We start from the raw sequence: 26,243 nt of genomic DNA, 5'->3' as shown, positions 1-26,243 counted from the left end.
CACTGCCCTGCACTCTGAAAACTTCACACACAGGCTCAGGGCCACCACGGGAAGAGCATGCACGCAAGTACACACGTGCACGCACACACACACACACTCGGACTGAATGGGAGTCAATGGGAGCTTCCCCAGGGGAACCTCCTATTGGGCCCAAAATCTACAGTGGCCCCCCTGAGGGCCCCGGGAGGAGCTGGTCCAAATTTCAGCAGCCCAGCACCAACCAAGACAGAGTTGCAGGCAAAATCCAAACTCATTTCCCGGTTTGTAGTGGTCGGTTTCACAAATTCTTGGAGACCTGTCTTGGACTGACAGCCGCACTCTGCAAACTTCACACACAAGCTCAGGGCCACCATGGGTAGAGCATGCACACGAGCACACACGTGCAAGCTCCTGATGAACTCTTGTTGAATTCACTTTGAATTCAGACAGTGATTTCACTTTCAGGCACCTCTGTCCGAAAATGGAATCACCCAAAAACAAACCTCAAAAGTCATTGATTTTTTTTCAATCAAAAATTGTAAGGCCCTCCTGAAATGTTGTTGGTTTACTGTTAATTCAGACAATCACTCAGTGGTTTAACACTCCAGTGGTGAGTATACTGGTCCATTGTTGGCAAAGAGGCTCAATCTTGGGGACCAACAGTAGTTGAAAGAGATGTGTCCAAGTGGAAAGCACTGGTTTTTCTTTGACACTAATATCAGGGGAGAGCGCGGACGCAGTCCCCCACTACCACAAATTATGCAGTCGAGATTCCCACATTTGAGGAATTCGCAGTGGTCAACACAGCCGGAGTGCAATGGCTGAGCCTCGCCCTGGGTGAACCACCTTTGTGATCATGGTATCTCCCCTGCCAGGTAAGTATAAGTTGGTAGTGACAGAGACAGGAGTGGTATTCCCAAACAGAGCACTTGGGGTGACGGTTCCCAGATGGCACCGTCCTCACAGATCAGTGAATTTAAAATCAGTGATCAGTGTGAAATGCAAAATAAAGGCACAATTGATGAGTAAACATATCAGTTGCTTGCCAAAAGTCTCAGCCAGTTGAGACTTGTACACAGAGGCAAACCAACTACCTAGACTACACCAATGAATTGGGTCACCAGTTATTTTTTTCACAAGATAAAGGTTGCACCGTTCCCGGAAGTGCTGCAATACCGGGTCAATGCTTGGAGTGAGCAGAGCAAGCCCCTTTTTCATCTCCCAGAGCTAAAAATCGGCTTAATATGTAGTCCTCATATAGAGGACATATCAGATATTAAACTGATAAGAACAGATACTACACTTGATCTTAGCCAAAAGGCCGAGAAGCGATGACACATGAATGTTTGCCTCCAGACCCAACGGACTAGCGCATCTCTCAAATGTCGGGGTGCGGCTCATACAAATGGGCGTGGCAGTCGCCTGTTACTTAACATCCCACTCCCCACGCAGCCTGTATTCTTAAAAATCTTTGATTTCCTTCCAATCAAAAGTGTAAGCTCTTGATGAACTCTTGTTGATTCCTTCCAATCAAAAGTGTAAGCTCTTGATGAACTCTTGTTGATTCCTTCCAATCAAAAGTGTAAGCTCTTGATTAACTCTTGTTGAATTCACTTCTAATTCAGAGAGTGATTTCACTTTTAGGCACCTCTGTCTTAAAATGGAACTAACCCCAAACAGCCCTCAAAAATCATTCGTTTTTTTGCAATCAAAAGTGTAAGCTCCGGCCTAAATCTTGATTTCACTCTAAATTCAGACAGTAATTTGAGACTTGATCCAAAGCTCAACCAGAGACTCCAGGAATAAGTTTACTCAAATGACAGGCTCTTCCATCCTACTAATTTCTTTTTCTTACAAGTACATGAGGCTTAGCCAAATAGCAGAGCCTGGCAAAAAATAAGGTCAACTCATTGTTGTTCCTCTCCACGGAAGTCTTTAGTAAAAGGCGAAAGACTTATGCGTATTGAAGAGAAACCAAAGTCAGTAGCACAATCAGGTGAAAGGCAGCCCTATATCCCTGTGGAACAAGTAATCCCTCTTGCGGTAGGGAGTGGTTGAGCTGCGGGTGTCCAAAGCCTAACCCATTTCCCAGCCCCCTTTCCTCAAAAAATCTATGATTTCTTTTCAATCAAAAATTGTAAGGCCCTCCTGAAATGTTGTTGGTTTACTGTGAATTCAGACAATCATTCAGTGATTTAACACTCCAGTGGTGAGTAAACAGGTCCATTGTTGGCAAAGAAGCTCAATCTTGGGGACCAACAGTAGTTCAAAGAGATGTGTGCAAGTGAAAAGCACTGGTTTTTCTTTGACACTAATATCAGTGGAGAGTGCGGACGCAGTCCCCAACTACCACAAAAACACTGCCCTGCACTCTGAAAACTTCACACACAGGCTCAGGGCCACCACGGGAAGAGCATGCACGCAAGTACACACGTGCACGCACACACACACACACTCGGACTGAATGGGAGTCAATGGGAGCTTCCCCAGGGGAACCTCCTATTGGGCCCAAAATCTACAGTGGCCCCCCTGAGGGCCCCGGGAGGAGCTGGTCCAAATTTCAGCAGCCCAGCACCAACCAAGACAGAGTTGCAGGCAAAATCCAAACTCATTTCCCGGTTTGTAGTGGTCGGTTTCACAAATTCTTGGAGACCTGTCTTGGACTGACAGCCGCACTCTGCAAACTTCACACACAAGCTCAGGGCCACCATGGGTAGAGCATGCACACGAGCACACACGTGCAAGCTCCTGATGAACTCTTGTTGAATTCACTTTGAATTCAGACAGTGATTTCACTTTCAGGCACCTCTGTCCGAAAATGGAATCACCCAAAAACAAACCTCAAAAGTCATTGATTTTTTTTCAATCAAAAATTGTAAGGCCCTCCTGAAATGTTGTTGGTTTACTGTTAATTCAGACAATCACTCAGTGGTTTAACACTCCAGTGGTGAGTATACTGGTCCATTGTTGGCAAAGAGGCTCAATCTTGGGGACCAACAGTAGTTGAAAGAGATGTGTCCAAGTGGAAAGCACTGGTTTTTCTTTGACACTAATATCAGGGGAGAGCGCGGACGCAGTCCCCCACTACCACAAATTATGCAGTCGAGATTCCCACATTTGAGGAATTCGCAGTGGTCAACACAGCCGGAGTGCAATGGCTGAGCCTCGCCCTGGGTGAACCACCTTTGTGATCATGGTATCTCCCCTGCCAGGTAAGTATAAGTTGGTAGTGACAGAGACAGGAGTGGTATTCCCAAACAGAGCACTTGGGGTGACGGTTCCCAGATGGCACCGTCCTCACAGATCAGTGAATTTAAAATCAGTGATCAGTGTGAAATGCAAAATAAAGGCACAATTGATGAGTAAACATATCAGTTGCTTGCCAAAAGTCTCAGCCAGTTGAGACTTGTACACAGAGGCAAACCAACTACCTAGACTACACCAATGAATTGGGTCACCAGTTATTTTTTTCACAAGATAAAGGTTGCACCGTTCCCGGAAGTGCTGCAATACCGGGTCAATGCTTGGAGTGAGCAGAGCAAGCCCCTTTTTCATCTCCCAGAGCTAAAAATCGGCTTAATATGTAGTCCTCATATAGAGGACATATCAGATATTAAACTGATAAGAACAGATACTACACTTGATCTTAGCCAAAAGGCCGAGAAGCGATGACACATGAATGTTTGCCTCCAGACCCAACGGACTAGCGCATCTCTCAAATGTCGGGGTGCGGCTCATACAAATGGGCGTGGCAGTCGCCTGTTACTTAACATCCCACTCCCCACGCAGCCTGTATTCTTAAAAATCTTTGATTTCCTTCCAATCAAAAGTGTAAGCTCTTGATGAACTCTTGTTGATTCCTTCCAATCAAAAGTGTAAGCTCTTGATGAACTCTTGTTGATTCCTTCCAATCAAAAGTGTAAGCTCTTGATTAACTCTTGTTGAATTCACTTCTAATTCAGAGAGTGATTTCACTTTTAGGCACCTCTGTCTTAAAATGGAACTAACCCCAAACAGCCCTCAAAAATCATTCGTTTTTTTGCAATCAAAAGTGTAAGCTCCGGCCTAAATCTTGATTTCACTCTAAATTCAGACAGTAATTTGAGACTTGATCCAAAGCTCAACCAGAGACTCCAGGAATAAGTTTACTCAAATGACAGGCTCTTCCATCCTACTAATTTCTTTTTCTTACAAGTACATGAGGCTTAGCCAAATAGCAGAGCCTGGCAAAAAATAAGGTCAACTCATTGTTGTTCCTCTCCACGGAAGTCTTTAGTAAAAGGCGAAAGACTTATGCGTATTGAAGAGAAACCAAAGTCAGTAGCACAATCAGGTGAAAGGCAGCCCTATATCCCTGTGGAACAAGTAATCCCTCTTGCGGTAGGGAGTGGTTGAGCTGCGGGTGTCCAAAGCCTAACCCATTTCCCAGCCCCCTTTCCTCAAAAAATCTATGATTTCTTTTCAATCAAAAATTGTAAGGCCCTCCTGAAATGTTGTTGGTTTACTGTGAATTCAGACAATCATTCAGTGATTTAACACTCCAGTGGTGAGTAAACAGGTCCATTGTTGGCAAAGAAGCTCAATCTTGGGGACCAACAGTAGTTCAAAGAGATGTGTGCAAGTGAAAAGCACTGGTTTTTCTTTGACACTAATATCAGTGGAGAGTGCGGACGCAGTCCCCAACTACCACAAAAACACTGCCCTGCACTCTGAAAACTTCACACACAGGCTCAGGGCCACCACGGGAAGAGCATGCACGCAAGTACACACGTGCACGCACACACACACACACTCGGACTGAATGGGAGTCAATGGGAGCTTCCCCAGGGGAACCTCCTATTGGGCCCAAAATCTACAGTGGCCCCCCTGAGGGCCCCGGGAGGAGCTGGTCCAAATTTCAGCAGCCCAGCACCAACCAAGACAGAGTTGCAGGCAAAATCCAAACTCATTTCCCGGTTTGTAGTGGTCGGTTTCACAAATTCTTGGAGACCTGTCTTGGACTGACAGCCGCACTCTGCAAACTTCACACACAAGCTCAGGGCCACCATGGGTAGAGCATGCACACGAGCACACACGTGCAAGCTCCTGATGAACTCTTGTTGAATTCACTTTGAATTCAGACAGTGATTTCACTTTCAGGCACCTCTGTCCGAAAATGGAATCACCCAAAAACAAACCTCAAAAGTCATTGATTTTTTTTCAATCAAAAATTGTAAGGCCCTCCTGAAATGTTGTTGGTTTACTGTTAATTCAGACAATCACTCAGTGGTTTAACACTCCAGTGGTGAGTATACTGGTCCATTGTTGGCAAAGAGGCTCAATCTTGGGGACCAACAGTAGTTGAAAGAGATGTGTCCAAGTGGAAAGCACTGGTTTTTCTTTGACACTAATATCAGGGGAGAGCGCGGACGCAGTCCCCCACTACCACAAATTATGCAGTCGAGATTCCCACATTTGAGGAATTCGCAGAGGTCGAGTCCACAGTAGTGCAAAGTCTACAGTGACTGTAGACAGTTACGGGTTATGATTGGTCGACATGACTGTGGACTTCCAATCACATCACAGGAGCCGACTGTGGACGACCAATGAGAGACCTCTAAGGAGCCGACTGTGGACGACCAATGAGAGACCTCTACCCAAACGGTATCGTACGAGTCCGCCGGAGCTGAAAATAATTTATTCTTGACAATTATCAAGGATAATTATCAAGTCTAGCGGAAACAGCGAAACAGGCTATCATTGATAATTATTCTTAGCAATAATTATTTATACTGCCCTATCGTCGTTTGGAGGAGAGTTAATGTTTGCTAGCGAGCGAGCGAGCTGGCCAAGACGTCGTGCGGCAGGTAAAGTAACTTGGCAGCTAGTTCATGTTCAACCTCTCAGTAAAAAGTTCTGGTTTTACTTGCGATACTCCATAATAAACATCACTGTGCATTTTATTTGGTGTTATCCCACAAATAACGTTCAAGGCCAAGCTCTTGACGGTCATGTCCAGCTAACTAAGTTACTTGACGGCTCATATCTCTCAGCGAACCTGAAATCATAGTTCATAATGGTTCCATTACCCACCACTGAATATGATTTCTCAATTTCCATGTCATCCTTTGGTAACAGATTAATCAAAGGGAATACAATCTTAAAGATTGATTAATTATCAGAGGAATCAGCTAGTCTCAGGCCCAAGATTTATAATGTTATGATATACCAGTTCCCTTTATAATAACTCAAGATATCCTTAATCTAAGTTATTACAGGGTTACAGCAGTTGTCATCCTGACCTGACACTTTATTTTCTTCTCCCCTGCGTGTTAAAATGAAATCAATAGCCTGTTGTTCTCTGACATTCATTCTTACATTGTTCATATATTATTACAATATTTTAAACAATAGTAATATTTTTGTCGTTGTTGTGGGATTGCTCATTAGGAGATGGCGACCCCAGTAATCCGCGTCGTGAACCCAGATGCCCCTTGGCATCGGCAACAGGCTGTGGTGGTACCTACCAAAGAGGCCCGTGACTACAGGGAGAAGAGGATGGTCTTCCCCAAACCTCCAAGCCAGCTGCTGGATCAGGCCTCTTCCCTGGCCTACGTAGAGCGGCTGCTTCGAGCAGAAGGAATGTCTGCACCATCACGTCAGCTGTTTCTGGGAAAGCTGGTTATTCCATTTGGCCAGTATGAAAATGCACCATTTCACTGGCTTGTGGCAAACGACGTGGGCTACGTGAAATAGTAAGAATGTTATAATATTGTTATCATGTTATTACCATTGTAGGCTATGCATTTTGAATATAGTTGGTATGAGCCTGTCTGTTTGCATAGATGAATTATGAGTGTTTATTTTTTCTTTTCTTCTTTAATTTTCTTCATTATCTCAAGTGCAGTTATATTACTGATAGAAGTACTAAGTTAAAGTGTATGATTCCAGCATGCTCGACAAGCACAGACTGGAGGTTGGAAACCCACAGAGAAAAGGAAAGGTGGGGAACCAGTGGGTGAAGGACTACCTCACAGAATATGCAGAGAGCTTCCCACAAGTCTCCAGTCTCCTTGAGGCCAACATCCACAGGTGTATCTACGGCCAGAAAGGATTTGAGCATTACACCTTTGAGGAGATGTGGGAGCTTTACAGTCAGTACCTCACCCAAAAGGACAGGCCAGAGCACTTCAGTGCTGAGCAGAGGGAGCTCACACACAAGGCCTACACTTCTGTGAGGAGGTGGCTGCACACACCAGTGACCCACATCACAAGCGTGCAGATGAAGAGGTTCAGGAAATACCTCAAAGAGAAGGAGCAGGTGAGGGTGGATTACATTATTCATTATGAAGTTATAAAGAGCAGAATATGCAGAAGGCAAAATTAGTTTGTTGGTTTTTGGTAATTAATAACTGATATGTCATAAAACTAAGACTTTACATTTGTTGTGCACCAACCGCAGGCTAGCACTAGGTGTGATCCCTCATCTTCGGCAGATGATGACGCTGAATTGGTTGCTGCAAGCCAGGAAGTTGAAGGTTAGTGAGATTCACAATCAACAGACATCATAACCTACATTGGAAAATATAATACAATACAAAACTATTGTGTTTGGTGAATTCTTAGACTTGCTGAAGTTCCAAGAGCCTCCATGTCGCAAAACTGGCAGGCAGAGCCAGGATTTCCGACCCACAGACAGGACAAAGCCGAGGAGTCAGTCTGAGACGGAAAATCTGCCCACGACCCCCGTGAGGCCCAGGCAACAGGAGACCCCTGTGAGGACCAAGCAGCCGGAGACCCCTGGGAGGACCAAGCAGCCGGAGACCCCTGGGAGGACCAAGCAGCCGGAGACCCCTGGGAGGACCAAGCAGCCGGAGACCCCTGGGAGGACCAAGCAGCCGGAGACCCCTGGGAGGACCAAGCAGCCGGAGACCCCTGGGAGGACCAAGCAGCCGGAGACCCCTAGGAGGACCAAGCAGCCGGAGACCCCTGTGAGGACCAAGCAGCCGGAGACCCCTGTGAGGACCAAGCAACCGGAGACCCCTGTGAGGACGGACCAGCACGCGTCAACCAGCCAGCCCACAGAGACCCCGTCCACATCCAGGGGTCCTGATTCCGCCGTGGAATCAACTCTGAGTGACTCCTCTGTAAGTGATATTCACACTATATGCAAACAAAGTAAATTAGACATTTGTTTTAAATGTTGTAATTGGTTTCATGTTTTAGCAATCATTTTTAGACAAAAATAACCAAATGTTTTGTTTCTGCGTTCCAGGTGGAGCTGGAGGGCTGGGTGCGTTTGTGGGAAAACCCCAATGGTGTCCCATCAGCAGACATATCCTGGCTAAAAGAGGACGCAGAAAGAGGCCTGTTCACCCCTGTTCAGATATTTCAGCATAAATCTGGTCAGTTAAAGAGGCGCCGGGTGACGGAGGGACGGAACCACAGGACATACTCTGCACCGCTCATTGACCGCCTCAACACCCGCTGTCAGCAGCTGTTCGGCGAGACTGTGGAGGAGAATTTCCGGGCCCCCGCCAATGTTGCTTCCAACGAGTTGCTGGGGTTGGAATATTTATTCAGCCAAAGCACAGGTGAATCTGAACCATTTTCTCTCGTGGACATCATCAATGATGGACCTGGTCCAGAGGAGGAGGTGGTTCAGCATGGGCAGCCCAACCCAGATCCAGAAGCCGACGAAGCCTACCAGAGCGACGGGGAGGCTGGTGCCGACGTGTTGGATGCCATCCTGCCCCACATTAACCTCACCAGCAACGAAACCGCAACTGTGGACCCTCCAGCCTTTGTGAGTATATGTATATGTGGTCAAATGTAAATGCAATGCATTGATTGCTAACGTGATAACGTGCTCATTGGAACTTTTATATGGAAACTTGTCAACAGGTTGATGCCTGCAGTTCAAACCCGCTTCCTGGCTTTGAAAGGCTGGAAAAGTTCTGCTCTGCTCTGGTGGAAATCAGCCTTACAGAGGACAAGCTGACTCTTTCCACTGAGCAGAGGAACAAGGTCCTCGAAGCCTGGAACGCCGTGGAGGAGCACGACAAGCAGCCGCAGCAGTTCAACCAGCTCTACAGAACGCACTGGGGCAACACGCTCTACTGCCGCACTAAGAGAGACGATCTGGTTGATGCTGCTGTGATTCAGAAGCTTAAGATGGCTAAGCGCTACGCACCGGCTCAACAAGACGTCAGCGCTCAACACAACAGGCTGATGTACACACTGATTAAACTGCTGTGGCTGCGCTCCCCTCAAGGATCTCGCTGCAGTCCCGAGAAAAGCACAATTTGTAAGTCATATGAAAGAATCCAGCACCGGATTCTGGTGGAGGATCCGATCCTGTGCAAAGCTGGCATTCCCCTTCCAAAGATTAACATTAAAACCGTGCGGGACTTCATCCGACGTCAGGAGCGCCTCCTCAACATGAATGCCACAAAACAGTCCTCCACTGTAACGAAGATCACCTCAATTTCATCTGCTGACCTCCCTCCAGCACCCCACCAGCCGTCAGTCCTCCCTCCACCACTCTACCCTCTGATGGAGTACATGCCCACGCCCAGCACGGCAGGGACTAAGGTGTTGAAGGGAAGGACGGACATGATGATGCCTCTCTCCCGGCCTCAACCACCACTGCCACTCCTGAAACTGCCTGTTAAAACCACCCCTGCCACCTCCACCATCACCAGACCTCTGCCCTCCACATCTGTCTCCACAGCCAACATTGAGTGCGCTGGCCCCTCCACTCGGCATATATTGCCTGCGCATCCTCCACTGCCATCTCCGCCTACTGCTTGTGATTTAAGCTTACCATCCTGGGCAAGATCCACGCAGTACAAGCGAAAAAGTATGGATCAACCCTCTGCAGTTGGAGTCGAGGTGTCGCGGGTGCACAAACTCCCTCTATGTACATGCTGTGGCCGACCGACCCAGGGACATAAAAAATACAAAAGAAAGGTTTTCTGCCCTGTGACATTGATGTCAACTTCCAAGGGTCTGGACAAAACAGTGTACGACAGCTACGAACACTTCATTTCTGTTGTGGACAAACAGTGACAACCTGCATATTATGCAGTTGCATCACAGTGTTTTTTATATTGTATAGTTTAGATATTTGTGAAAATCCCGGTGCATATTGTTAATAGTTTAGATCGTAAAGATCCCTGTGCATGTTGTAAATAGTTTATATCTTAAAATACCTGTAAAATACCTGTGCATGTTGTAAATAGTGTAGATCTTAAAATACCTGTGCATGTTGTAAATAGTGTAGATCTTAAAATACCTGTGCATGTTGTAAATAGTGTAGATCTTAAAATACCTGTGCATGTTGTAAATAGTTTACATATTGTGTCTTTTATGACAGATGTACTGTTATATTTATGATTGTGCTCCCTTTTACTTGATAAAGCAGAATGTGTTACAGTGAAGCGTTGTGGAAAATTAATCATTATTTCCATTACAAATAAGAGACACAAATAAATATAGGGTGCCAGATTAAGTTTATAAGCCTTTATTAAAATATCTCATATGTTTTGAATAAAAACATTAGGCAGTTCTGAAATATCAAACCACTTCCAATTGTCATAAGGGAGTTTGAAAATAAAAAGGGTACACATTACATGTCAACACATATAAAACATTAACTCACAAGAATAGTTTTTATTTTAAATAAGTTCAGAAACAGTAAATAAACAGCTACAAATATACTTTCTAGATTTTCTATTTCTGCACAATTCAATAATAACTTCAGGTATCACAATCTGAATCAGAAACCATTTATTGCCACGCATGTTACACAGAGAAATTTGAGTTGGTGAATTGGAATAAGATACTGCAAAATAAGAAAAAAAAGCAAGAACAATATAAACAGATAAGTATGTTAAACAAAATCGATGTCTATATGTTTCCATGGTGAGAGAAACCACTGTAGAAAATGTTTCAATAATGATCAAAATACAAACAACAAAACATTTCCCAGTCATGCAATCAATACAGATGATCATCAGTCTAAATGACACTAAAAGCAGGTAAGACATTTTGGACGCCTTTTAATTGACTATTTGAAGTGATATTGTTTGCATGTATTCCAGTGGTGGGAAGTCCATGTAGCAGTCCTGTAAAAAAGCAATAGAGTAAATAAAAACAATGTTGCATAATTGGATTAATCTATCAGCTCGGGCCAATAGAGAACTACCAGGAAGTAAACAAACATTAATCACACATTCCATGAATAGTCAGCTCAGGAGCCAATAGAGATCTACCAGGAAGTAAACAAACATTAATCAAACATTCCATGTGTAGTCCACCAGGAGGCGCTATTTTTGCAAGTTTTACTGTGGATTGTAAGCAAATGGTCTTCGATTGAATTGCACTACTGTACGGCTCACCCCCATTCGCAGTGGTCAACACAGCCGGAGTGCAATGGCTGAGCCTCGCCCTGGGTGAACCACCTTTGTGATCATGGTATCTCCCCTGCCAGGTAAGTATAAGTTGGTAGTGACAGAGACAGGAGTGGTATTCCCAAACAGAGCACTTGGGGTGACGGTTCCCAGATGGCACCGTCCTCACAGATCAGTGAATTTAAAATCAGTGATCAGTGTGAAATGCAAAATAAAGGCACAATTGATGAGTAAACATATCAGTTGCTTGCCAAAAGTCTCAGCCAGTTGAGACTTGTACACAGAGGCAAACCAACTACCTAGACTACACCAATGAATTGGGTCACCAGTTATTTTTTTCACAAGATAAAGGTTGCACCGTTCCCAGAAGTGCTGCAATACCGGGTCAATGCTTGGAGTGAGCAGAGCAAGCCCCTTTTTCATCTCCCAGAGCTAAAAATCGGCTTAATATGTAGTCCTCATATAGAGGACATATCAGATATTAAACTGATAAGAACAGATACTACACTTGATCTTAGCCAAAAGGCCGAGAAGCGATGACACATGAATGTTTGCCTCCAGACCCAACGGACTAGCGCATCTCTCAAATGTCGGGGTGCGGCTCATACAAATGGGCGTGGCAGTCGCCTGTTACTTAACATCCCACTCCCCACGCAGCCTGTATTCTTAAAAATCTTTGATTTCCTTCCAATCAAAAGTGTAAGCTCTTGATGAACTCTTGTTGATTCCTTCCAATCAAAAGTGTAAGCTCTTGATGAACTCTTGTTGATTCCTTCCAATCAAAAGTGTAAGCTCTTGATTAACTCTTGTTGAATTCACTTCTAATTCAGAGAGTGATTTCACTTTTAGGCACCTCTGTCTTAAAATGGAACTAACCCCAAACAGCCCTCAAAAATCATTCGTTTTTTTGCAATCAAAAGTGTAAGCTCCGGCCTAAATCTTGATTTCACTCTAAATTCAGACAGTAATTTGAGACTTGATCCAAAGCTCAACCAGAGACTCCAGGAATAAGTTTACTCAAATGACAGGCTCTTCCATCCTACTAATTTCTTTTTCTTACAAGTACATGAGGCTTAGCCAAATAGCAGAGCCTGGCAAAAAATAAGGTCAACTCATTGTTGTTCCTCTCCACGGAAGTCTTTAGTAAAAGGCGAAAGACTTATGCGTATTGAAGAGAAACCAAAGTCAGTAGCACAATCAGGTGAAAGGCAGCCCTATATCCCTGTGGAACAAGTAATCCCTCTTGCGGTAGGGAGTGGTTGAGCTGCGGGTGTCCAAAGCCTAACCCATTTCCCAGCCCCCTTTCCTCAAAAAATCTATGATTTCTTTTCAATCAAAAATTGTAAGGCCCTCCTGAAATGTTGTTGGTTTACTGTTAATTCAGACAATCACTCAGTGGTTTAACACTCCAGTGGTGAGTATACTGGTCCATTGTTGGCAAAGAGGCTCAATCTTGGGGACCAACAGTAGTTGAAAGAGATGTGTCCAAGTGGAAAGCACTGGTTTTTCTTTGACACTAATATCAGGGGAGAGCGCGGACGCAGTCCCCCACTACCACAAATTATGCAGTCGAGATTCCCACATTTGAGGAATTCGCAGTGGTCAACACAGCCGGAGTGCAATGGCTGAGCCTCGCCCTGGGTGAACCACCTTTGTGATCATGGTATCTCCCCTGCCAGGTAAGTATAAGTTGGTAGTGACAGAGACAGGAGTGGTATTCCCAAACAGAGCACTTGGGGTGACGGTTCCCAGATGGCACCGTCCTCACAGATCAGTGAATTTAAAATCAGTGATCAGTGTGAAATGCAAAATAAAGGCACAATTGATGAGTAAACATATCAGTTGCTTGCCAAAAGTCTCAGCCAGTTGAGACTTGTACACAGAGGCAAACCAACTACCTAGACTACACCAATGAATTGGGTCACCAGTTATTTTTTTCACAAGATAAAGGTTGCACCGTTCCCGGAAGTGCTGCAATACCGGGTCAATGCTTGGAGTGAGCAGAGCAAGCCCCTTTTTCATCTCCCAGAGCTAAAAATCGGCTTAATATGTAGTCCTCATATAGAGGACATATCAGATATTAAACTGATAAGAACAGATACTACACTTGATCTTAGCCAAAAGGCCGAGAAGCGATGACACATGAATGTTTGCCTCCAGACCCAACGGACTAGCGCATCTCTCAAATGTCGGGGTGCGGCTCATACAAATGGGCGTGGCAGTCGCCTGTTACTTAACATCCCACTCCCCACGCAGCCTGTATTCTTAAAAATCTTTGATTTCCTTCCAATCAAAAGTGTAAGCTCTTGATGAACTCTTGTTGATTCCTTCCAATCAAAAGTGTAAGCTCTTGATGAACTCTTGTTGATTCCTTCCAATCAAAAGTGTAAGCTCTTGATGAACTCTTGTTGATTCCTTCCAATCAAAAGTGTAAGCTCTTGATTAACTCTTGTTGAATTCACTTATAATTCAGAGAGTGATTTCACTTTTAGGCACCTCTGTCTAAAAATGGAACTAACCCCAAACAGCCCTCAAAAATCATTCGTTTTTTTGCAATAAAAAGTGTAAGCTCCTGCCTAAATCTTGATTTCACTCTAAATTCAGACAGTAATTTGAGACTTGATCCAAAGCTCAACCAGAGACTCCAGGAATAAGTTTACTCAAATGACAGGCTCTTCCATCCTACTAATTTCTTTTTCTTACAAGTACATGAGGCTTAGCCAAATAGCAGAGCCTGGCAAAAAATAAGGTCAACTCATTGATGTTCCTCTCCACGGAAGTCTTTAGTAAAAGGCGAAAGACTTATGCATATTGAAGAGAAACCAAAGTCAGTAGCACAATCAGGTGAAAGGCAGCCCTATATCCCTGTGGAACAAGTAATCCCTCTTGCGGTAGGGAGTGGTTGAGCTGCGGGTGTCCAAAGCCTAACCCATTTCCCAGCCCCCTTTCCTCAAAAAATCTATGATTTCTTTTCAATCAAAAATTGTAAGGCCCTCCTGAAAGTTTGTTGGTTTACTGTGAATTCAGACAATCATTCAGTAATTTAACACTCCAGTGGTGAGTAAACAGGTCCCTTGTTGGCAAAGAAGCTCAATCTTGGGGACCAACAGTAGTTCAAAGAGATGTGTGCAAGTGAAAAGCACTGGTTTTTCTTTGACACTAATATCAGTGGAGAGTGCGGACGCAGTCCCCAACTACCACAAAAACACTGCCCTGCACTCTGAAAACTTCACACACAGGCTCAGGGCCACCACGGGAAGAGCATGCACGCAAGTACACACGTGCACGCACACACACACACACTCGGACTGAATGGGAGTCAATGGGAGCTTCCCCAGGGGAACCTCCTATTGGGCCCAAAATCTACAGTGGCCCCCCTGAGGGCCCCAGGAGGAGCTGGTCCAAATTTCAGAAGCCCAGCACCAACCAAGACAGAGTTGCAGGCAAAATCCAAACTCATTTCCCGGTTTGTAGTGGTCGGTTTCACAAATTATTGGACTGACAGCCGCACTCTGCAAACTTCACACACAAGCTAAGGGCCACCATGGGTAGAGCATGCACACGAGCACACACGTGCAAGCTCCTGATGAACCCTTGTTGAATTCACTTTGAATTCAGACAGTGATTTCACTTTCAGGCACCTCTGTCCGAAAATGGAATCACCCAAAAACAAACCTCAAAAGTCATTGATTTTTTTTCAATCAAAAATTGTAAGGCCCTCCTGAAATGTTGTTGGTTTACTGTTAATTCAGACAATCACTCAGTGGTTTAACACTCCAGTGGTGAGTATACTGGTCCATTGTTGGCAAAGAGGCTCAATCTTGGGGACCAACAGTAGTTGAAAGAGATGTGTCCAAGTGGAAAGCACTGGTTTTTCTTTGACACTAATATCAGGGGAGAGCGCGGACGCAGTCCCCCACTACCACAAATTATGCAGTCGAGATTCCCACATTTGAGGAATTCGCAGTGGTCAACACAGCCGGAGTGCAATGGCTGAGCCTCGCCCTGGGTGAACCACCTTTGTGATCATGGTATCTCCCCTGCCAGGTAAGTATAAGTTGGTAGTGACAGAGACAGGAGTGGTATTCCCAAACAGAGCACTTGGGGTGACGGTTCCCAGATGGCACCGTCCTCACAGATCAGTGAATTTAAAATCAGTGATCAGTGTGAAATGCAAAATAAAGGCACAATTGATGAGTAAACATATCAGTTGCTTGCCAAAAGTCTCAGCCAGTTGAGACTTGTACACAGAGGCAAACCAACTACCTAGACTACACCAATGAATTGGGTCACCAGTTATTTTTTTCACAAGATAAAGGTTGCACCGTTCCCGGAAGTGCTGCAATACCGGGTCAATGCTTGGAGTGAGCAGAGCAAGCCCCTTTTTCATCTCCCAGAGCTAAAAATCGGCTTAATATGTAGTCCTCATATAGAGGACATATCAGATATTAAACTGATAAGAACAGATTTTTTTCTTTCGAAAAGTTTTATTGGTACTTTTTCTTGTCCAACATCAGTCAATCAAAGTACTTTTTAGGTAAAAAGGTCGAAAACAGTATACAAGGATGTTTTTTAGAAAGGGATCTTTGCATTTACAACATACATTCAAATTTAAAAACCAACCAGATTTTACAGAATTGACACATGACTTTAAAAGTAATCTATCATCTCTTGTTGTGCAGGATTTGCGAGAGGGGTCTCGTTTTTTTTTTCTTTTTTTTTTTTTCTTTTTTCTTCTCTCTCTTCAAAACGGATTTTCCTGGGTACTCTGTAGTTGGTACTCAGGAGAGCCCCACCCAATGCTCCTTCCCACCTGCCTCTCCCGGAGAGTCAGGCCGCCGCTGCTTTGACCTCTGCATGTGTGGCTCCGGCTCCTTCGTCCGAATGGGCACAGAGGCGATTCTTCTTTTTGGCTGTGCCCTTGGCCTTCCGCCTGCGGCCATTTGGACCGTTGCTGCGGCCATTCGGGTCACAGCCATGGGGGGGATCTGCATGTGCCTTCTTACCAGCATGTTTCTGGAGGTCCATATGGCATCTGTAATTGCGACTAGGGTGACCCACTGTTTGGCAAAGTCACTTGCTGGGATTTTTGCTTTTTCGCTCACCCCATACAACACTAGCTGCGCTGTCAGGACCTCCTTTGCTGGCAAGTACGGGAAATTCAAGGAGCCGGCCATTGCCCACTGGTCTACGGCAGCACTGCACTCCCACAGCAGGTGCCTCACAGACTCTGGTGCGCCACAGCCTGGTCTGGGGCAGGTCGAGTGTGCAGACATCCCGCGGGAGTACATGACGGACCTGACTGGGAGGATCTCGTGAGCCACCATCCATGACAGGTCCCGGAGTCTGTTTGGAAGAGCAGGGTTGTTTACATTGTGCCAAACTGTTGATGGCTTTCCAAATGCTAGCCCACGTACTGGGGTAACTGGATCTCGTTCCTGCACAACAGAAATTAGACAGCGGTGATTAGTTAGTGCCTTTAAGTCCTCCTGTTCGAGTTTAAAATTTTGTAAAAAGGTCTGGATAAAAGCATAGGCCGGTGGCAGGTTAAAGGAAACTGGTTTTCTCAAATCCTTGGGTATAAGTTTTAAAGTTCTGAGATAGGACCCCATCCAGAACTGGGTTATTGCTGCAGTCTTTGGGTTTCTTGATGGTGCTGTTGCAGCGGTGAGATGCAGTGCAGTGTATCTGCTTCCTAAGAACAAAAGCAGGTCCGGCACTCCTTTTCCTCCTTTTTTCTTTGTCTTTTTCATTTCACTTCTTCTCAGTCGTTCCCACTTGGACCCCCACAGGAAATAAAAGATGGCTCTTTCCAACTCTGAAAGCACTTTTTTTGGTGGTAAGAAAACAGAACAGATGAGTAGAAACAAAGGTAAGATCACAGCTTTGATAATTAGAACCTTTCCTTCTAAGGTCAGTCCTCTCAGTGTCCAGTAACCTAGTCTCTGCCTAACTTTTCTTATCACGTCTGGCCAATTGGTTTCCCCCCGCCCTTCTGCATTGAATTTGATCCCAAGTATTCTTTGATCAGTCTGGGTCACAGTCAGGGGGAGTTCTGTGGTTTCTGTGGCCTTCCATGGTCCATAAAATTGAGCTTGGGTCTTGCTTCTGTTGAGCTTTGACCCAGAGGCCCGTCCATACCAGTCAGTGAGGTCCAGTGTCCTGTAGACAGATGAAAGATCAGTGCATATGATGTTTATGTCGTCCATATATAAGATGCATTTGGTTTCGAGTCCTCCACTCCCTGGCACTATTACCCCATTGATTTGTTTGTCTTTTCTCAAGGCTCTTGCCAAAGGTTCGATACCTATAACATAGAGGAGGGCAGATAACGGACAACCTTGGCGAACACCGCAGTTTATGTTAACTGCTTTTGTCAGGTGTCCGTTAGCAACAAATTTGCTTGTAATGCCCCGGTACAGCAATCCCACCCATCTTATCATCCTCTCCGGGAAGCCCACTTTTTGCAGCACTTGAAAGAGGTACTGGTGCGAGACCCGATCAAAGGCTTTTTCAAAGTCTAAATTTAGGACTACTAGCCGAATGTTTCTGTCTCTCGCATAACAGATGGTGTCTCGGATCAGTATGAGGCTATCTGTGATCTTCCTCCCAGGTACGGCACAGGCTTGATCTGGGTGAATCATCTCCCCTAAGACTCCAGACATCCGTGATGCCAATATTTTGCTAAAAAGTTTACAGTCACAGTTTAAAAGGGTGATCGGTCTCCAGTTCTTCAGGTCTGTTTTTTCCTTACCTTTATGCAGGAGGGTCACTATTCCTACTCTAAAGCTTTCAGGTAGTTGATCAAATTTTTCAAGTTCCATGAAGACAGTGAGCAAGTCAGGGTTTAGAATGTCCCAAAAGGTTGAGTAGAATTCCCAGGGGAGGCCATCCTCTCCTGGAGACTTCCCTGTTTTAAAACTTTTCATGCAGTTGCTTAACTCTGGTATGGTAAAATTGTGGGTTAAAAGCCTGCTGTCTTCCACCGTTTTTTCAATGCATTTTAAAACATCCTCTATGGCTTCGCTCTTAACAGATTTTTCTTTGTAGAGCTCTGAATAAAAGTTTTCTATTACAGAAAGTATTTCTGCAGTTGTTTCAGCTGTGTCTCCGTTGTCTTTTTTCAGTCTTAGCATGCCCCCTCCTTTGTTTACAATTTTCTTAAAGAAATACCTTGTGCATTTTTCCCCTTCCTCAATCTCCCTTTCTTTACTTCTTAGAATAACACCTTTGCTTTTCGTTTCTGCTAACAACAACATATCTGCTTTGATTTCTTTTATTTCTTCCTTAAAATCTATCCCTTGTTTGTTTATTGTAAAATAGCGCTGTAGTCTCTTCTGTAGTCCCAACATGCGTCTATTGTCCTTATCTTTCTTTTTCTTACCTGCCTGTCTAAAGAAAGTCTTTGTCCTTTTTTTTATCATTTCCCACCAGTGTGCACGTGTATTGTACATGTCTTGGAGGGTCTGCCACTCTTGGTACTGCTCCCTAAACTGGCTAACTAACTCCTTATTTTTTAGTAGGGAGCAGTTGAGTTTCCACAGACCCGTTCCTGCTGTCACGCCAGAGGATAGTGAGAGGGTGCACGAAAGCATTGCGTGGTCTGAAAAGAACACAGGTGACAAATTAGCATCAGTTGGTGGACAATCCCGTGTTAAAATGTGGTCTATTCGAGAGGCTCTGGCGCCATCATCACTGAACCAGGTGAAACCCTCCTCTCTGGGATGCATGGTTTTGAAACAGTCCAGCAATTTAAAATCCTTGCAAATATTTTGAAGTAGAACTGATGTTTTGTCTACTTTGAAATCTTCCCCTGCTCCTTTTCTGTCATTTCTGCTAAGAATACAGTTAAAATCTCCTCCTACGACTAAAGGTGTCTTACCTAGCATGTGGTACTGCAGTTCTTCTAAGAGGTCATATCTGTCATTTTTGTCATTAAAACCATAAATGTTTAAGAGCTTGACATCCTTTCCCATAAAAGATAAGATAAGAACAGATACTACACTTGATCTTAGCCAAAAGGCCGAGAAGCGATGACACATGAATGTTTGCCTCCAGACCCAACGGACTAGCGCATCTCTCAAATGTCGGGGTGCGGCTCATACAAATGGGCGTGGCAGTCGCCTGTTACTTAACATCCCACTCCCCACGCAGCCTGTATTCTTAAAAATCTTTGATTTCCTTCCAATCAAAAGTGTAAGCTCTTGATGAACTCTTGTTGATTCCTTCCAATCAAAAGTGTAAGCTCTTGATGAACTCTTGTTGATTCCTTCCAATCAAAAGTGTAAGCTCTTGATTAACTCTTGTTGAATTCACTTCTAATTCAGAGAGTGATTTCACTTTTAGGCACCTCTGTCTTAAAATGGAACTAACCCCAAACAGCCCTCAAAAATCATTCGTTTTTTTGCAATCAAAAGTGTAAGCTCCGGCCTAAATCTTGATTTCACTCTAAATTCAGACAGTAATTTGAGACTTGATCCAAAGCTCAACCAGAGACTCCAGGAATAAGTTTACTCAAATGACAGGCTCTTCCATCCTACTAATTTCTTTTTCTTACAAGTACATGAGGCTTAGCCAAATAGCAGAGCCTGGCAAAAAATAAGGTCAACTCATTGTTGTTCCTCTCCACGGAAGTCTTTAGTAAAAGGCGAAAGACTTATGCGTATTGAAGAGAAACCAAAGTCAGTAGCACAATCAGGTGAAAGGCAGCCCTATATCCCTGTGGAACAAGTAATCCCTCTTGCGGTAGGGAGTGGTTGAGCTGCGGGTGTCCAAAGCCTAACCCATTTCCCAGCCCCCTTTCCTCAAAAAATCTATGATTTCTTTTCAATCAAAAATTGTAAGGCCCTCCTGAAATGTTGTTGGTTTACTGTGAATTCAGACAATCATTCAGTGATTTAACACTCCAGTGGTGAGTAAACAGGTCCATTGTTGGCAAAGAAGCTCAATCTTGGGGACCAACAGTAGTTCAAAGAGATGTGTGCAAGTGAAAAGCACTGGTTTTTCTTTGACACTAATATCAGTGGAGAGTGCGGACGCAGTCCCCAACTACCACAAAAACACTGCCCTGCACTCTGAAAACTTCACACACAGGCTCAGGGCCACCACGGGAAGAGCATGCACGCAAGTACACACGTGCACGCACACACACACACACTCGGACTGAATGGGAGTCAATGGGAGCTTCCCCAGGGGAACCTCCTATTGGGCCCAAAATCTACAGTGGCCCCCCTGAGGGCCCCGGGAGGAGCTGGTCCAAATTTCAGCAGCCCAGCACCAACCAAGACAGAGTTGCAGGCAAAATCCAAACTCATTTCCCGGTTTGTAGTGGTCGGTTTCACAAATTCTTGGAGACCTGTCTTGGACTGACAGCCGCACTCTGCAAACTTCACACACAAGCTCAGGGCCACCATGGGTAGAGCATGCACACGAGCACACACGTGCAAGCTCCTGATGAACTCTTGTTGAATTCACTTTGAATTCAGACAGTGATTTCACTTTCAGGCACCTCTGTCCGAAAATGGAATCACCCAAAAACAAACCTCAAAAGTCATTGATTTTTTTTCAATCAAAAATTGTAAGGCCCTCCTGAAATGTTGTTGGTTTACTGTTAATTCAGACAATCACTCAGTGGTTTAACACTCCAGTGGTGAGTATACTGGTCCATTGTTGGCAAAGAGGCTCAATCTTGGGGACCAACAGTAGTTGAAAGAGATGTGTCCAAGTGGAAAGCACTGGTTTTTCTTTGACACTAATATCAGGGGAGAGCGCGGACGCAGTCCCCCACTACCACAAATTATGCAGTCGAGATTCCCACATTTGAGGAATTCGCAGTGGTCAACACAGCCGGAGTGCAATGGCTGAGCCTCGCCCTGGGTGAACCACCTTTGTGATCATGGTATCTCCCCTGCCAGGTAAGTATAAGTTGGTAGTGACAGAGACAGGAGTGGTATTCCCAAACAGAGCACTTGGGGTGACGGTTCCCAGATGGCACCGTCCTCACAGATCAGTGAATTTAAAATCAGTGATCAGTGTGAAATGCAAAATAAAGGCACAATTGATGAGTAAACATATCAGTTGCTTGCCAAAAGTCTCAGCCAGTTGAGACTTGTACACAGAGGCAAACCAACTACCTAGACTACACCAATGAATTGGGTCACCAGTTATTTTTTTCACAAGATAAAGGTTGCACCGTTCCCGGAAGTGCTGCAATACCGGGTCAATGCTTGGAGTGAGCAGAGCAAGCCCCTTTTTCATCTCCCAGAGCTAAAAATCGGCTTAATATGTAGTCCTCATATAGAGGACATATCAGATATTAAACTGATAAGAACAGATACTACACTTGATCTTAGCCAAAAGGCCGAGAAGCGATGACACATGAATGTTTGCCTCCAGACCCAACGGACTAGCGCATCTCTCAAATGTCGGGGTGCGGCTCATACAAATGGGCGTGGCAGTCGCCTGTTACTTAACATCCCACTCCCCACGCAGCCTGTATTCTTAAAAATCTTTGATTTCCTTCCAATCAAAAGTGTAAGCTCTTGATGAACTCTTGTTGATTCCTTCCAATCAAAAGTGTAAGCTCTTGATGAACTCTTGTTGATTCCTTCCAATCAAAAGTGTAAGCTCTTGATTAACTCTTGTTGAATTCACTTCTAATTCAGAGAGTGATTTCACTTTTAGGCACCTCTGTCTTAAAATGGAACTAACCCCAAACAGCCCTCAAAAATCATTCGTTTTTTTGCAATCAAAAGTGTAAGCTCCGGCCTAAATCTTGATTTCACTCTAAATTCAGACAGTAATTTGAGACTTGATCCAAAGCTCAACCAGAGACTCCAGGAATAAGTTTACTCAAATGACAGGCTCTTCCATCCTACTAATTTCTTTTTCTTACAAGTACATGAGGCTTAGCCAAATAGCAGAGCCTGGCAAAAAATAAGGTCAACTCATTGTTGTTCCTCTCCACGGAAGTCTTTAGTAAAAGGCGAAAGACTTATGCGTATTGAAGAGAAACCAAAGTCAGTAGCACAATCAGGTGAAAGGCAGCCCTATATCCCTGTGGAACAAGTAATCCCTCTTGCGGTAGGGAGTGGTTGAGCTGCGGGTGTCCAAAGCCTAACCCATTTCCCAGCCCCCTTTCCTCAAAAAATCTATGATTTCTTTTCAATCAAAAATTGTAAGGCCCTCCTGAAATGTTGTTGGTTTACTGTGAATTCAGACAATCATTCAGTGATTTAACACTCCAGTGGTGAGTAAACAGGTCCATTGTTGGCAAAGAAGCTCAATCTTGGGGACCAACAGTAGTTCAAAGAGATGTGTGCAAGTGAAAAGCACTGGTTTTTCTTTGACACTAATATCAGTGGAGAGTGCGGACGCAGTCCCCAACTACCACAAAAACACTGCCCTGCACTCTGAAAACTTCACACACAGGCTCAGGGCCACCACGGGAAGAGCATGCACGCAAGTACACACGTGCACGCACACACACACACACTCGGACTGAATGGGAGTCAATGGGAGCTTCCCCAGGGGAACCTCCTATTGGGCCCAAAATCTACAGTGGCCCCCCTGAGGGCCCCGGGAGGAGCTGGTCCAAATTTCAGCAGCCCAGCACCAACCAAGACAGAGTTGCAGGCAAAATCCAAACTCATTTCCCGGTTTGTAGTGGTCGGTTTCACAAATTCTTGGAGACCTGTCTTGGACTGACAGCCGCACTCTGCAAACTTCACACACAAGCTCAGGGCCACCATGGGTAGAGCATGCACACGAGCACACACGTGCAAGCTCCTGATGAACTCTTGTTGAATTCACTTTGAATTCAGACAGTGATTTCACTTTCAGGCACCTCTGTCCGAAAATGGAATCACCCAAAAACAAACCTCAAAAGTCATTGATTTTTTTTCAATCAAAAATTGTAAGGCCCTCCTGAAATGTTGTTGGTTTACTGTTAATTCAGACAATCACTCAGTGGTTTAACACTCCAGTGGTGAGTATACTGGTCCATTGTTGGCAAAGAGGCTCAATCTTGGGGACCAACAGTAGTTGAAAGAGATGTGTCCAAGTGGAAAGCACTGGTTTTTCTTTGACACTAATATCAGGGGAGAGCGCGGACGCAGTCCCCCACTACCACAAATTATGCAGTCGAGATTCCCACATTTGAGGAATTCGCAGTGGTCAACACAGCCGGAGTGCAATGGCTGAGCCTCGCCCTGGGTGAACCACCTTTGTGATCATGGTATCTCCCCTGCCAGGTAAGTATAAGTTGGTAGTGACAGAGACAGGAGTGGTATTCCCAAACAGAGCACTTGGGGTGACGGTTCCCAGATGGCACCGTCCTCACAGATCAGTGAATTTAAAATCAGTGATCAGTGTGAAATGCAAAATAAAGGCACAATTGATGAGTAAACATATCAGTTGCTTGCCAAAAGTCTCAGCCAGTTGAGACTTGTACACAGAGGCAAACCAACTACCTAGACTACACCAATGAATTGGGTCACCAGTTATTTTTTTCACAAGATAAAGGTTGCACCGTTCCCGGAAGTGCTGCAATACCGGGTCAATGCTTGGAGTGAGCAGAGCAAGCCCCTTTTTCATCTCCCAGAGCTAAAAATCGGCTTAATATGTAGTCCTCATATAGAGGACATATCAGATATTAAACTGATAAGAACAGATACTACACTTGATCTTAGCCAAAAGGCCGAGAAGCGATGACACATGAATGTTTGCCTCCAGACCCAACGGACTAGCGCATCTCTCAAATGTCGGGGTGCGGCTCATACAAATGGGCGTGGCAGTCGCCTGTTACTTAACATCCCACTCCCCACGCAGCCTGTATTCTTAAAAATCTTTGATTTCCTTCCAATCAAAAGTGTAAGCTCTTGATGAACTCTTGTTGATTCCTTCCAATCAAAAGTGTAAGCTCTTGATGAACTCTTGTTGATTCCTTCCAATCAAAAGTGTAAGCTCTTGATTAACTCTTGTTGAATTCACTTCTAATTCAGAGAGTGATTTCACTTTTAGGCACCTCTGTCTTAAAATGGAACTAACCCCAAACAGCCCTCAAAAATCATTCGTTTTTTTGCAATCAAAAGTGTAAGCTCCGGCCTAAATCTTGATTTCACTCTAAATTCAGACAGTAATTTGAGACTTGATCCAAAGCTCAACCAGAGACTCCAGGAATAAGTTTACTCAAATGACAGGCTCTTCCATCCTACTAATTTCTTTTTCTTACAAGTACATGAGGCTTAGCCAAATAGCAGAGCCTGGCAAAAAATAAGGTCAACTCATTGTTGTTCCTCTCCACGGAAGTCTTTAGTAAAAGGCGAAAGACTTATGCGTATTGAAGAGAAACCAAAGTCAGTAGCACAATCAGGTGAAAGGCAGCCCTATATCCCTGTGGAACAAGTAATCCCTCTTGCGGTAGGGAGTGGTTGAGCTGCGGGTGTCCAAAGCCTAACCCATTTCCCAGCCCCCTTTCCTCAAAAAATCTATGATTTCTTTTCAATCAAAAATTGTAAGGCCCTCCTGAAATGTTGTTGGTTTACTGTGAATTCAGACAATCATTCAGTGATTTAACACTCCAGTGGTGAGTAAACAGGTCCATTGTTGGCAAAGAAGCTCAATCTTGGGGACCAACAGTAGTTCAAAGAGATGTGTGCAAGTGAAAAGCACTGGTTTTTCTTTGACACTAATATCAGTGGAGAGTGCGGACGCAGTCCCCAACTACCACAAAAACACTCTGAAAACTTCACACACAGGCTCAGGGCCACCACGGGAAGAGCATGCACGCAAGTACACACGTGCACGCACACACACACACACTCGGACTGAATGGGAGTCAATGGGAGCTTCCCCAGGGGAACCTCCTATTGGGCCCAAAATCTACAGTGGCCCCCCTGAGGGCCCCGGGAGGAGCTGGTCCAAATTTCAGCAGCCCAGCACCAACCAAGACAGAGTTGCAGGCAAAATCCAAACTCATTTCCCGGTTTGTAGTGGTCGGTTTCACAAATTCTTGGAGACCTGTCTTGGACTGACAGCCGCACTCTGCAAACTTCACACACAAGCTCAGGGCCACCATGGGTAGAGCATGCACACGAGCACACACGTGCAAGCTCCTGATGAACTCTTGTTGAATTCACTTTGAATTCAGACAGTGATTTCACTTTCAGGCACCTCTTTCCGACAATGGAATAACCCAAAAACAAACCTCAAAAGTCATTGATTTTTTTTCAATCAAAAATTGTAAGGCCCTCCTGAAATGTTGTTGGTTTACTGTTAATTCAGACAATCACTCAGTGGTTTAACACTCCAGTGGTGAGTATACTGGTCCATTGTTGGCAAAGAGGCTCAATCTTGGGGACCAACAGTAGTTGAAAGAGATGTGTCCAAGTGGAAAGCACTGGTTTTTCTTTGACACTAATATCAGGGGAGAGCGCGGACGCAGTCCCCCACTACCACAAATTATGCAGTCGAGATTCCCACATTTGAGGAATTCGCAGAGGTCGAGTCCACAGTAGTGCAAAGTCTACAGTGACTGTAGACAGTTACGGGTTATGATTGGTCGACATGACTGTGGACTTCCAATCACATCACAGGAGCCGACTGTGGACGACCAATGAGAGACCTCTAAGGAGCGGACTGTGGACGACCAATGAGAGACCTCTACCCAAACGGTATCGTACGAGTCCGCCGGAGCTGAAAATAATTTATTCTTGACAATTATCAAGGATAAGCGGAAACAGCGAAACAGGCTATCATTGATAATTATTTTTAGCAATAATTATTTATACTGCCCTATCGTCGTTTGGAGGAGAGTTAATGTTTGCTAGCGAGCGAGCGAGCTGGCCAAGACGTCGTGCGGCAGGTAAAGTA

General features: G+C 44.8%; 20 non-coding genes and 2 pseudogenes across 20 annotated transcripts; all 22 read right to left on the bottom strand.

Moving 5' to 3' along the window:
* Positions 1 to 698: 698 nt before the first annotated feature.
* LOC134104214 (U1 spliceosomal RNA) lies at positions 699 to 862 on the bottom strand. The gene has a single exon (XR_009941658.1). It is a non-coding gene; the product is annotated as a U1 spliceosomal RNA (small nuclear RNA).
* A 259-nt stretch (positions 863 to 1,121) lies between these two features.
* Positions 1,122 to 1,312, bottom strand: LOC134104349 (U2 spliceosomal RNA). Its single transcript, XR_009941782.1, has one exon. It is a non-coding gene; the product is annotated as a U2 spliceosomal RNA (small nuclear RNA).
* Positions 1,313 to 1,846: 534 nt separating this feature from the next.
* LOC134104497 (U5 spliceosomal RNA) lies at positions 1,847 to 1,962 on the bottom strand. The gene has a single exon (XR_009941907.1). It is a non-coding gene; the product is annotated as a U5 spliceosomal RNA (small nuclear RNA).
* Positions 1,963 to 3,035: 1,073 nt separating this feature from the next.
* On the bottom strand, positions 3,036 to 3,199 carry LOC134104213 (U1 spliceosomal RNA). Its single transcript, XR_009941657.1, has one exon. It is a non-coding gene; the product is annotated as a U1 spliceosomal RNA (small nuclear RNA).
* A 259-nt stretch (positions 3,200 to 3,458) lies between these two features.
* On the bottom strand, positions 3,459 to 3,649 carry LOC134104348 (U2 spliceosomal RNA). Its single transcript, XR_009941781.1, has one exon. It is a non-coding gene; the product is annotated as a U2 spliceosomal RNA (small nuclear RNA).
* Positions 3,650 to 4,183: 534 nt separating this feature from the next.
* On the bottom strand, positions 4,184 to 4,299 carry LOC134104495 (U5 spliceosomal RNA). Its single transcript, XR_009941905.1, has one exon. It is a non-coding gene; the product is annotated as a U5 spliceosomal RNA (small nuclear RNA).
* A 6,997-nt stretch (positions 4,300 to 11,296) lies between these two features.
* LOC134104251 (U1 spliceosomal RNA) lies at positions 11,297 to 11,460 on the bottom strand. The gene has a single exon (XR_009941692.1). It is a non-coding gene; the product is annotated as a U1 spliceosomal RNA (small nuclear RNA).
* Positions 11,461 to 11,719: 259 nt separating this feature from the next.
* LOC134104367 (U2 spliceosomal RNA) lies at positions 11,720 to 11,910 on the bottom strand. Its single transcript, XR_009941798.1, has one exon. It is a non-coding gene; the product is annotated as a U2 spliceosomal RNA (small nuclear RNA).
* A 534-nt stretch (positions 11,911 to 12,444) lies between these two features.
* On the bottom strand, positions 12,445 to 12,560 carry LOC134104494 (U5 spliceosomal RNA). The gene has a single exon (XR_009941904.1). It is a non-coding gene; the product is annotated as a U5 spliceosomal RNA (small nuclear RNA).
* Positions 12,561 to 12,895: 335 nt separating this feature from the next.
* On the bottom strand, positions 12,896 to 13,059 carry LOC134104212 (U1 spliceosomal RNA). The gene has a single exon (XR_009941656.1). It is a non-coding gene; the product is annotated as a U1 spliceosomal RNA (small nuclear RNA).
* Positions 13,060 to 13,318: 259 nt separating this feature from the next.
* On the bottom strand, positions 13,319 to 13,509 carry LOC134104347 (U2 spliceosomal RNA). Its single transcript, XR_009941780.1, has one exon. It is a non-coding gene; the product is annotated as a U2 spliceosomal RNA (small nuclear RNA).
* A 578-nt stretch (positions 13,510 to 14,087) lies between these two features.
* Positions 14,088 to 14,203, bottom strand: LOC134104511 (U5 spliceosomal RNA). The gene has a single exon (XR_009941919.1). It is a non-coding gene; the product is annotated as a U5 spliceosomal RNA (small nuclear RNA).
* A 1,060-nt stretch (positions 14,204 to 15,263) lies between these two features.
* Positions 15,264 to 15,427, bottom strand: LOC119208967 (U1 spliceosomal RNA). The gene has a single exon (XR_005119513.2). It is a non-coding gene; the product is annotated as a U1 spliceosomal RNA (small nuclear RNA).
* Positions 15,428 to 15,686: 259 nt separating this feature from the next.
* LOC119208963 (U2 spliceosomal RNA) lies at positions 15,687 to 15,861 on the bottom strand (annotated as a pseudogene).
* A 3,381-nt stretch (positions 15,862 to 19,242) lies between these two features.
* Positions 19,243 to 19,407, bottom strand: LOC134104383 (U2 spliceosomal RNA; annotated as a pseudogene).
* Positions 19,408 to 19,941: 534 nt separating this feature from the next.
* Positions 19,942 to 20,057, bottom strand: LOC134104493 (U5 spliceosomal RNA). The gene has a single exon (XR_009941903.1). It is a non-coding gene; the product is annotated as a U5 spliceosomal RNA (small nuclear RNA).
* A 1,073-nt stretch (positions 20,058 to 21,130) lies between these two features.
* Positions 21,131 to 21,294, bottom strand: LOC134104209 (U1 spliceosomal RNA). The gene has a single exon (XR_009941654.1). It is a non-coding gene; the product is annotated as a U1 spliceosomal RNA (small nuclear RNA).
* A 259-nt stretch (positions 21,295 to 21,553) lies between these two features.
* LOC134104346 (U2 spliceosomal RNA) lies at positions 21,554 to 21,744 on the bottom strand. The gene has a single exon (XR_009941779.1). It is a non-coding gene; the product is annotated as a U2 spliceosomal RNA (small nuclear RNA).
* Positions 21,745 to 22,278: 534 nt separating this feature from the next.
* Positions 22,279 to 22,394, bottom strand: LOC134104492 (U5 spliceosomal RNA). The gene has a single exon (XR_009941902.1). It is a non-coding gene; the product is annotated as a U5 spliceosomal RNA (small nuclear RNA).
* Positions 22,395 to 23,467: 1,073 nt separating this feature from the next.
* LOC134104208 (U1 spliceosomal RNA) lies at positions 23,468 to 23,631 on the bottom strand. The gene has a single exon (XR_009941653.1). It is a non-coding gene; the product is annotated as a U1 spliceosomal RNA (small nuclear RNA).
* Positions 23,632 to 23,890: 259 nt separating this feature from the next.
* On the bottom strand, positions 23,891 to 24,081 carry LOC134104345 (U2 spliceosomal RNA). Its single transcript, XR_009941778.1, has one exon. It is a non-coding gene; the product is annotated as a U2 spliceosomal RNA (small nuclear RNA).
* Positions 24,082 to 24,615: 534 nt separating this feature from the next.
* On the bottom strand, positions 24,616 to 24,731 carry LOC134104491 (U5 spliceosomal RNA). The gene has a single exon (XR_009941901.1). It is a non-coding gene; the product is annotated as a U5 spliceosomal RNA (small nuclear RNA).
* Positions 24,732 to 26,243: the final 1,512 nt, after the last annotated feature.

Source organism: Pungitius pungitius, chromosome 14, assembly GCF_949316345.1.
Source record: "Pungitius pungitius chromosome 14, fPunPun2.1, whole genome shotgun sequence".
Lineage (NCBI taxonomy): Eukaryota > Metazoa > Chordata > Actinopteri > Perciformes > Gasterosteidae > Pungitius > Pungitius pungitius.
Note: the sequence above shows the minus strand (reverse complement) of the source record. Positions and strands in the feature narration are given on the sequence as shown.